General features: G+C 47.3%; 1 protein-coding gene and 1 long non-coding RNA gene across 2 annotated transcripts in view; one reads left to right on the plus strand and one right to left on the minus strand.

Moving 5' to 3' along the window:
• LOC143517748 (uncharacterized) overlaps nt 1–10,657 on the plus strand; it is a 76,043-nt gene extending 65,386 nt beyond the window's left edge. Inside the window, exon 7 of the mRNA XM_077010534.1 lies at nt 10,540–10,657. The gene's annotated coding sequence lies outside the window, so the exon portion shown is untranslated. The remainder of the gene's footprint in view (nt 1–10,539) is intronic.
• LOC143517749 (uncharacterized) overlaps nt 1–11,447 on the minus strand; it is a 52,438-nt gene that overhangs the window by 37,516 nt on the left and 3,475 nt on the right. The window lies entirely within an intron of this gene.

Below are 11,447 nucleotides of genomic sequence, written 5' to 3' on the forward strand. Positions count from 1 at the left end.
ATTGTAAGTTTGAGTTATTAGACATACTGTAAATATTTTTGCATATCTGGGTCCAGAAGTCGGCATCGGGGGTGATCAATAGGTCCACTTCCCATTTGGATGTGGGGATGTAGAGAGAGTTATCGGATTTGCAAATTGTTTTGTATATTTTAGATAGTAATTTTTTGGGAGTTAGGTTCATTAATGCCGAGATTAAAGGTGGATGGTTTATGTTTATAGTTAATTTATTGTACCCTGCTTGTATGGCTGATTTAACTTGTAAATATTGAAGGAATTGATTACTCTTGATGTCATACCCCTGGATTAGGGTGTTATTGTGGAGAATATGTTGTAGGTGCGTTATACCCTTGCTTGACCATGTATGGAAGTGTAGTGTCTTTTGGTTGCTTAAAATGTCAGGGTTGTTCCAAATAGGGGTTAATTTAGATGGAGATAAGGGGGACTTAGTAATTTTATGGAATTTCCACCAGGCTGACAGAGCAGATGATATTGTTAAAGACTTGAAACAAGGCAGTGATTTAACTGATTGGCTGAGGAATGGAAGATCTGAGAGTGGAATATTGCGACTGTGGGCTTGTTCAGAGTCTAGGAGAATATTGTCTGATTGGTACGGGTGAATCCATTTAAATATAAATTGCAATTGATTGGAAAGAAAGTATTGATAAAAATTTGGGGCGTTAAGTACACCTTGTGTTTTTGGTTGTTGAAGTGTGTTTAGTTTGATTCTTGGTGGTTTATTTTTCCAATAAAATTTGATGATTATTGAGTCGAGTGAATTAAACCAGGAAGTTGTCGGGTGAGTGGGTATCATGGAAAAAAGGTAATTGACCTTGGGGAGGATAGACATTTTAACTGTAGCTATTCGACCAATAAGAGATAATGGAAGATTCATCCATCGATGGAGATTGTCTGTTATGGTTTTGAGTAGTGGGGTGTAGTTGAGAGTAAATAACTCAGACAGTTTGGAGGAGATGTTAACACCCAGATAAGTGATATGAGATATGCAGATGGGGATTGGAGGTGGGGTAGTTGTCATATCCCAGCTATTATTGCATATTGGAAGAATGGATGATTTTTGCCAATTGATTGAGTAGTCAGATATATTAGAAAAGTTTTCTATGAGGTGAATAGTTTCACTTAGTGAGCTGTGGGGCTTCTGTAAAAATAATAAAATATCATCTGCATACAGAGAGATTTTATGATGAGTATTGTTTGTTTGGATACCGATTATTGAATTATTTTGCCGTATGGCTGCTGCAAGTGGTTCTATAAAGATAGTAAATAGATATGGAGAGAGTGGGCATCCTTGTCTACATCCCCTGTGTAATCTTTGTGATATTAATCCATTAGTAGTTACCGTGGCTGTTGGTGAAGTGTAAAGAATTTTAACCCAGTCAATGAATAATTCTCCAAATCCAAATTTCTGTAAAGTGGATATGAGGAAGAACCAATTTACTTTGTCAAATTCTTTTTCGGCGTCTAAGCTGATGAAGATTGTTTCTAGTTTTTGTTGTATTGAGTAGTCAATTAGATTGAAAAGTCTGCGTGTATTATTTGATGAATGTCTGTCTTTTATGAATCCGGTTTGATCAGGGTGAATTATGGATGGGATAATTTTGTCAAGTCTGTGTGCGAGGGTTTTTGTAATCATTTTAAGATCGACATTTAGGAGAGATATAGGTCGGTAGCTAGATGGTAGAGTTGGTGTTACGGTGGGTCTGCCCAGAGGCCGCCAGAGGACGCACACACACACACCTGCCTCTACCAACACGCCCACTCTAACGCTGCACACACCTCCTCACGCACAGCCACACCCTCGCTCCCAATCGCCCGAGTATTGACACCTGTTACTAATCAGCCTCGGGCTCTTTATATTCCAACAGGTCGCGCCGTCCAGTGCTGCGCATACTGCTTGCACCCCTCGCCTCGCAACGTGAGAGTCTCCCGTCGCCTCGCTGGTCTCTGCTCTACGCCTTTCTTGCCTTCTTACTTTCGTTTAACCTGTTGTTTTGTACTGCCTAGTGGCCTGAGTTCTTCTGTTTGTATTATGGAGAATAAAACCCTCGAGTCTCAACCTCTGCCTCCTGCTGCCTCCAACCCCGCGTTACAGAATGCGCAGCCTATGGCAGCTGGGGCTGAGGAGCCGTCGCCACTAGAGATCCTTGCCATGCAGGGCAGGACCATCGGGAAACAGCAACAGGAAATACAGGAGCTGAAGAACCTAATGCAGGTCATGTCCAGCTGTTTGCAGGTCCTCTCCTCACAGGCGAGTGCTTCCCCCTCCCGTCCGGTCCAGGAGGAGAAAGTCCACCTGGCTCCACCGGAGCCCTACGGAGGGGACCCGGAGAAGTGCGGAGGGTTCCTCGTACAGGTTGAGCTATACTTCAAGTACCACTCTCACCTGTCCGAGTCAAAGAGGGTTGCGTACGTGATCACACGTTTGACTGGCAAAGCGCTGGAATGGGCAGCGGCGCTCCTGAATAGCGAATCACCGCTCCTTTCTACCTACGCCGGTTTCATCGCCGAACTCAAGGAGGTCTTCCACCACCCAAGACAGGGAAGGGCGTGTGGACAGAGCCTCCTCAGGATGCGGCAAGGCGGGCGACCGGTATCGGAATACGCGCTGGAGTTCCGGACCCTGGCTGCCAGCACCGGATGGTGCGATGCCGCTCTAGTGGACGTGTTTGTGGCCAGCCTTAAGCCGGAGTTGCGTGCCGAGTTGGCATGCCGCCAGGAGGGCCAGTCTTTTAATCAGCTGGTTCGGCTGGCGGTGACCTACGATCGCTTGCTGCAGGAGAAGCGTCCGGTGTCCGGTTTCATGCCCAGCACACCCCCAGCACCCGCGCCTAAGGAACGAGAAGCCCCTGAGCCGATGCAGCTGGGAGAGACTACCGCAGCCAGAGAGACCACTCGCCCGGGCGGTGGCAGAGCTCGGGTGAGTAATTCCTTGACCGGCAGTTTGCTCTCCATTTCTGTATCGGTTTCTTACAAGGGTTGCTCTGTGGGGGTTTTCGCCCTAGTCGATTCCGGAGCGTCGGGCAACATAATGGAGCGGAGTTTGGCGGAGCGACTGCGGGTTCCCTTGAGAGAGTTGGAGATCCCGAGGCATGTGCAGGCGCTGGACGGCCGGCCGGTGGGCGAGGGCACCATTCGCTATCGCACCTCTCCCATCCGCCTCACCATACAAGGTCATACTGAACACATATCGTTTCACGTGCTGTCTAACCTGCGCTACCCAGTCACCCTAGGTCTCCCGTGGTTGCGTTTACACAATCCCCTCATTCGTTGGTCGTCAGGGCGTATATTACGGTGGTCCACCTCACCCAGAGGTGCGCATCGTCGCGCCACCACACGTCTCATGACCACTAGTATAGAGAGCCCTAATGTAGCCTCCCTCCAAGCGATCCCTGGGCAATACCGCCATCTGGCGGAGGTGTTCAGCGCCACCAGAGCAGCTCAGCTTCCTCCGCATCGCCCGTGGGACTGCACCATCACCCTCAAAGAAGGTACCACTCCACCTAAGGGCAGAGTCTACCCACTCTCTCAAGAGGAGGAGAAAGTCATGGGTCAGTACGTCAAGGAGGCTTTGGCACAGGGCTACATCACGCCGTCCACCTCTCCTGCCTCAGCCAGCGTCTTCTTCGTGAAGAAGAAGGACGGTGGGTTGAGGCCGTGCGTGGATTATCGAGGACTCAATTCCCTCCTGGTGAATTACTCCTACCCACTTCCGCTCGTGCCATCGGCACTGGAGCAGTTGAGGGCAGCGAGGGTATTCACCAAGCTTGATCTACGCAGCGCCTATAACCTCATCCGCATCCGTGAGGGGGATGAGTGGAAAACGGCGTTTAGTACGTCCACGGGACACTACGAATACCGGGTCTTGCCGTACGGCTTGGCTTCGGCGCCGTCGTTTTTCCAGGCGTTTATAAATGAGGTCCTTAGGGAGTATCTGAACAGATGCGTCGTCGCTTATATCGATGACATCCTCATCTATTCACCATCCCTGGACCAACATGTGCATGACGTACGCGCTGTCCTGGGCACTCTCTTGCGCAATAGGCTCTACTGCAAGCTTGAGAAGTGCGAGTTCCACCTCTCGGAGGTGAGCTTCCTAGGCTACATCATTAGGCCGGGCTCCGTGCACATGCAACCTGGCAAGGTGGAGGCGGTGAGAGGATGGAAGGCGCCTCACACACGGCGCGAGCTCCAGCGTTTCCTGGGCTTCGCGAATTTCTACAGGCGATTCATCCGTTCATACAGCCGTATAGCAAAGCCTCTCACCGATCTGCTACGCGGGGGATCCAAGAGGCTGCAGTGGTCTGCCGAGGCAGAGAAGGCGTTCGAGGCGTTGAAGAAAGCGTTCACCTCCGCTCCCGTATTACACCAGCCTGACCCGAGTAAGCCGTTCATAGTGGAGGTGGACGCCTCGGATGCGGGAGTGGGAGCCGTACTATCGCAGCGCTTTAAGAAGCACAGCTCACCCAAACCACTCGCCTTCTTCTCCAAAAAGCTAAGCCCGGCAGAACAGAACTATGGGGTAGGTGACCGAGAGTTACTAGCCATGAAGTTAGCCTTAGAGGAGTGGAGGCATTGGCTAGAGGGAGCGAAACACCCGTTCACTGTCATCACGGATCACAAGAACCTGGAGTATCTCAAGACGACCAAGAGAATGAACGCGCGGCAAGCACGCTGGTCTCTGTTTTTCTCCAGGTTTCGCTTCCAGGTCACCTACCGCCCCGGTACCAAGAATGGACGTGCTGATGCCCTCTCCCGATCGTTCCCAGAGAGTCGGAAGTCCACGGAGGAGGAACCGATCCTCTCGGCCGACTGCTTCCTAAACGCAGTGGATTGGGAGATCGACAGAGCCATCAGCGCCGCGAATCCCCATCCGCGGTGTCCTCCTCACCGTAAGTTCGTGCCGCCGGCGCAGCGCACACCTCTCATCAGCTGGGCACACACCTCTCTGGGCACAGGTCACCCCGGATCCACTCGGACTTCTCAGGTGCTGGGAGCGCGCTACTGGTGGCCCGGGATGCACAGAGACGTTTTGCAGCACGTCGCCTCCTGCCCGGAGTGCGCCCGAAGCAAGGTGCCGCGCACGCCTCCGGCGGGTAAGCTGCTCCCCCTCCCTGTGCCTAACCAGCCCTGGACTCACATCGCTGTCGATTTTGTTACAGACCTACCTCCGTCGGAGGGAAAGACCGTCATACTCACCATCATAGACCGGTTCTCCAAGATGGTACGGTTTGTAGCTCTGCCCGGGTTGCCGACGGCTTGGGAGACGGCAGAGGTACTGTTCAGAGAGGTGTTCCGCCAGTTCGGTTTACCGGAGGACATCGTCTCCGACAGAGGTCCTCAGTTCACGTCGAGGGTGTGGAGAGAATTCCTGGCGAAGCTCAGCGTTACCGTCAGCCTTACATCCGGATACCACCCGCAAGCAAACGGACAGGTGGAACGTGCTAACCAAGAGCTGGGGAGATTCCTAAGGGCGTTCTGTAGCGAATACCCCGATACCTGGTGTTCTCTGCTCACCTGGGCGGAGTACGCACAGAACTCCTTAGTACAGGCAAGCACCGGAAAGACGCCGTTTGAGTGTGTGCTAGGTAGACAGCCACCCTTGTATCCCTGGAATCCTGCCGCATCTGACCAGCCCGTGGTGGAGGACTGGTGTAGGCAAAGCGAACGTGTGTGGGCAGACACACATCGCAGGCTGCAAGCGGCTGTGAAGCGATTCAAGGCTAAGGCGGACCGCCGAAGGAGTGAGGCTCCCGCCTACGAGGTGGGCGACAAGGTGTGGGTGTCTACCGGCGACGGTCGGCTGGGACCCAGGGGTAAGCTGGCGGATCGCTACGCGGGTCCCTACGTCATCCAGCGGCGCGTTAACCCGGTGACGTATCGTTTGTGCCTGCCGGGGAACCGCAGGATCTCGAGGTCCTTCCACGTTTCGGCTCTAAAGCCGGTCCGAAAGGGGCCTCTGAGTGAAGTGGCTGGGTCCAGTCCGCCCCCCCCCCCCTGCAGCTGGGTGACGGTCCTGCATACATGGTGCGGAGGCTGCTGGATTCGAGGCGCAGGGGCAGGCTCTTGCAGTACTTGGTCGACTGGGAGGGCTACGGTCCAGAGGAGCGGTCGTGGGTTCCGGCTTCCCAGGTGCTGAACCCCTCCTTGATCGCCTCCTTCCATCGGGAACATCCGCATCGTCCGGCTCCTCGCCGCCCGGGTCGTCCGAGGAAGCTTAGGCTGGAGGGGTCCTTGGGGGGGGGGCTCTGTTACGGTGGGTCTGCCCAGAGGCCGCCAGAGGACGCACACACACACACCTGCCTCTACCAACACGCCCACTCTAACGCTGCACACACCTCCTCACGCACAGCCACACCCTCGCTCCCAATCGCCCGAGTATTGACACCTGTTACTAATCAGCCTCGGGCTCTTTATATTCCAACAGGTCGCGCCGTCCAGTGCTGCGCATACTGCTTGCACCCCTCGCCTCGCAACGTGAGAGTCTCCCGTCGCCTCGCTGGTCTCTGCTCTACGCCTTTCTTGCCTTCTTACTTTCGTTTAACCTGTTGTTTTGTACTGCCTAGTGGCCTGAGTTCTTCTGTTTGTATTATGGAGAATAAAACCCTCGAGTCTCAACCTCTGCCTCCTGCTGCCTCCAACCCCGCGTTACAGTTGGGTCTTTATTTGGTTTCAGAATGAGTGAGATTGAAGCACTGTTCATGGTGTCCAGGATTATTGAGCATTGTTTTATTTCTAAGACTAATCTCTGAAATAAAGGGTTGAGTATGGTCCAAAAATGTTTATAGAACTCAGCAGGGAAGCCATCTGGCCCGGGTGACTTATTATTGGGCATGTTCATGAGGGATGTTAAAAGTTCTTTTTCTGATATTGGTATTTCAAGTTAATTCATTTGGGCTTGGTTAAGGTGTGGCAAGTGGATATTATCTAGAAAGGAGTGTATATGTTCTTGTTTGTTTTCTTTTGTTGATGAATATAAATTTGTATAAAAGGTTCTGAAGATATTGTTTATATGTTCTGGTGATTGGGTTGGCCTCCCTGTTGAGTCTTTTATAGAGGCTATTGTAAATCTTTCTTTATTTTGTTTGATTTTATTAGCTAGATATTTACCTGATTTGTTATTATGGTGAAACTGTTCTTGACGGAGTTGTTGGATTTTAAATTGTGTTTTTTTATTAATAATTTCATTTAATTCCATTTTGTATTTTCTTATTTCGTTTTCAAATTCGTCTTGAGGGTTGTTTGCATGTAATGTTTCAAGTTGTTTTATTTTATGTTCTAGTTCTGTTTCATGTTTGGCCTCTTTTTCCTTTTTATAAGAGGAATACGAAATTGTTACACCTCTTAGTACAGCTTTTCCTGCTTGCCAGAGAATTGATGGGGATGAATTTGGAGAGTCATTTATTTCCAGATAGGATCCCCACTCTCTTTTAATAAGGGTATTAAACTGAGTATCATTGAGTAGGGAAGTGTTAAAACGCCATCTGTTCTTAGGGTTTGGTTTGTCAAGGAGTAGTGTAAAAGTGACTGGGGCATGATCGCTGATGATAATAGGATGTATTTGTGTGTTTGTAATGTTGGGTAGAAGTGAATTAATAAGAAAATAATCAATGCGGCTGTAAGATTTGTGAACTGGTGAGTAAAATGTGAATTCTCTTACTGATGGGTGTTGTAATCGCCAGCCATCACAAAGACCAAAATCCCCTATGAATTGGTTTATGGTAACAGTTGACTGTAAGATGCGGTTGTTAGTGTTACTTCTGTCAATAGATAGGTTGATAACGGAGTTGAAGTCTCCTCCTATAATAATAGGTAGGTCGAAAGTTGTGGTTAAGGTAGTAAAGATGGTATGGAAGAAATCTGGATTATCTATATTGGGTCCATATAAGTTGCATATTGTTAGAGGTTGATTGTTAATTGTTATGTTAATAATAATAAAGCGACCTTCAGAGTCTGCAATGGTTGAATTATGAGTGAATGAGATATTTTTTTAATTATTATGGAGACTCCTCTTTGTTTACTATTGTATGTAGCTGAAAATGGTTGGTGAAAATGTTTAAAGTGTAATGCGTTTTTGTCAGATGGGGATAAATGAGTTTCTTGCAATAAGCAAATGTCTGCTAGTTTGGAAATGTGATTTAATATTTTTGTTTTTTTTTGCCTGTGAGCCGACTCCCCGGATGTTCCAGGATAGGAATTTTAATGTAGGCATCAAAGTGTTATTTGGTAATGTAAGTTCTGTTCATTTCTGTGTGTGAGTAGGTGACAATAAAACAGGTGGCGAACAGATAAGGGGAAGCATAACATTAAATAAACAGAAAAGGATAAATGTAGGGGGGTGAGACATTTTGAGGTGGGGGATCATAGGGTACATGTGCTGAGACTTCTTGGAGACAACTGCGTAGACTTATTCAATATTTTTTGTTGTGTAATTAGGGTAATCCTCGGGTTTGTTTAGAGTTCACTGGCTTGTGTGTTTATGTTGGTGTGTATGAGTGTATGGCTGCTGTGATGTGATGATTGAGTGAGAGAGTTAGTAGAGCCAGTGGGTAGTGTCCTTGTTCCTGTATAGTTGTCCATTAATGTATAGTTTGTCTACTATAATGACTGCTTTATGTCCTTGTTGAATCATTTCTTTGCGAATTGGAAATAATTTTTGACGTCTTTGCATGATTTCTTTTGGAAATTGGTCATTCAATCCGAAGTTGGTTCCTTTAAGCTCCTTTCCTTGTCACTGTACTTGTATCTTTTGTTTAAAATGTTCGAACTTTGCGACTATCGGGCGGGGGCGCTTATTCATGGTGTTGTCCAATTTAGGTCCTATGCGGTGTACATGGGCAAAGGTGATATTTTGAACGGTGGTGGTCGGTATTTTGAGTTGAGTTTTAATGAATTGTTTGACTACTTGTTCTGCGTCTTCTGAGGGTTGTTCTGGAATGCCGTTAAAAATTAGATTGTCTCTCATGCTGCGCGTCTGCAGGTCCAGAATGGTTTCCTTCATGGTTCTGCTGTCCGTAGTTATAATAGCCAGTTCTGATGTGAGTGTAGAGACTGAGTTTTTGAGTGTATTGTTTTCTTTCGTCAAAGTTTCGATCTGGTGTTGACTGAATTCAAGACTTTGGCGAAGAGCAGAAAATTCCTTGTGTATAAGTTCAACAATAGAGATCCGGGTGTCCATGGCGGTAAGTTTAATATCAATTGAGCTAAGTATAACTGCGAGGTTTGCAAAGCATGGCGAGTCTGATTGTATGTCAGAGTTCATGTTGGTTGTGGTACCTGGGCTTGGAGAATCCGAGACTCGTGGTCGCTTTTTATCGTGGCCGGCGACCGGAGTCGAATCCGCGTTGTTATCCGTATTGTCCATTGTACACAGCTGGGTGTAATATCCGTCGATGAAGCTTTCTAACTGGTCCAGGGTGTTGCTTTGTAGTCCGGTTATTGTCAGGTAGATGAATAGGTTATATTGTGGCGGTAGTAGCCGTAGAGAAAAGTGCTAGTTTCCGAGGTATCAAGAGTTGTTTGTTATCTAGCAGCAGATCGCCGCCATTTTGCTTCACACAGAGTCAGAGCCCCTCACGAGAAAGTCAGCCATCCCTCACCGTCTTTGTACCAGTTGACTGCTGGTCATTATATCCTTAATTCGGATCTACTCACGGGTTTTTGGTTTGCGCACTTTCTCATTAAACCATCCTTTTTCCCTGAGACTTGACGTGATCGCTTCCTTTTTGTTCGCACTCCCTGCCCGTCACAATGTATAACCCTTCATCTACACTGTATAATAATAACTACATTAAGCATGACGGTTAAAATTTTGTACACTTTACCAGCGTGAGCTTTTTAAAATTTTAGTGAACTGGATGGAGAGAAAACACTGATGTGTGGAAGAAATATGAGTATTTGCAATATCTACAGACCATTTAGCAATTATTTATAACCTTTGTATAAACTTTAATGGCAAAACTCAGTTTACATGCTACTGTGAAACAGAACCCCCGCGTTCCGCCATGTTTGAAAACGCTGGGAAGCTGGTGGGGTGGGCGTGGCTTGGTCCCAGAGGCGGTTTTAGAGCTCTGTGTCAGTCTGGAATCAGTGACCAATGGAGATTGCAGAGGAACGCCTTCATCTAAGCCCCTCCCACACGTGAAATGTGTTCCAAAATTCAGAAGCAAAAAACGAAGCAGAAGCAAAGAGAGATTCCAGAAGAAAAAGACCTTACTGGGAAAATCCAAAAAAACAAAAACAATGGAACCAAAAACCTGTCAAAGGGCAAACGAAAATAAGTTTCAAGTAACCAATTATATTTTTAAAATATACTTTTGATATATTTTTTTCTGTTTTGCATTCACAACATATACATTCTGCTCTTGATGCTAAGAATTTTGCCTGCAGATTTACTTTTGCTTTTGTGGAACTTTTGACACAAAAATCACACTATACATGTTCAAGCTTGACATAGAAGTAATAATCACAGTATGAATCTGATCTATTAATATATTTTGACATGTTTTGTCTGCTTCTCCAAAGGGTTTTGCTGAAGGACTCAGCCGAGGCCATTATCATTCCTCTGAAGAATGGCATAATCTCCATCACCAGAGTCTACGGGTCCCTCATAGATGCAGATGTAGATCCCATTAGTGGGTGGTGTTCCAACTACACCTGCATCAGTCAGAAGAGGAGGAGTCTGGAGGAATCAGAACAGGTAGCCAGTAAAGGACTGAGGGATCTGGATGAACACCCTCAGGATCCTACAGAAGTTGAAAGAAAACATGAACAGGAAACCAGAGATAGAAAGCATACCTTAGATATCTTGAGGACAAAGCAGATGTATAATGAAAAGTTACTGAATGACTCTAAAAGTGCTTTAGAATAGGACAGGGACAATCTGGGCTCAGCTGAAGAAACTCGACACAACCAGGAAAAGAGGAGACGTGATGCTAACATAGTAACAGGATAGTTGTTCCTCTATCAAGGTGTTGGATGGCTTGCTGGTAAGAAATACAGTAATTATTAATTAAACTGTCTATTGTGTGATGTTGTTAATAAGCAATAAATCCGAGTATTAGGATCACATATAATGCACCCTCTCTCTATTTAGGGACTGCCTAAATGGTGAATGTTGGTGCAGTAAAAATGACTTGAGCCTCAGATTACCAGTGCAGGATTTCCCATGTAGAACTCGACATCAGACGAAAATATGATGAGGTGGAGCAGATCCATATAGAAATCCCAGCAGGTGTTGTAGCAGAGACAGGGTGTAGCTGACTTCCAGAGGAAAGTGAGAAGAGTCATCCACCTCCTGAGTGACCTGAGTGGGAAGACCAGAGTGGTTGAGTGTCAAACTCGCTGGTTCATCCTCCAGGAACCAGTGATGAAGATGATGGAGGAAGTGATGAAGGCAGCAGAACAAATAGCAGGGAATGAGCTCCTGTGTA

Source organism: Brachyhypopomus gauderio, chromosome 6 (assembly GCF_052324685.1).
Source record: "Brachyhypopomus gauderio isolate BG-103 chromosome 6, BGAUD_0.2, whole genome shotgun sequence".
NCBI classification, from domain to species: domain Eukaryota; kingdom Metazoa; phylum Chordata; class Actinopteri; order Gymnotiformes; family Hypopomidae; genus Brachyhypopomus; species Brachyhypopomus gauderio.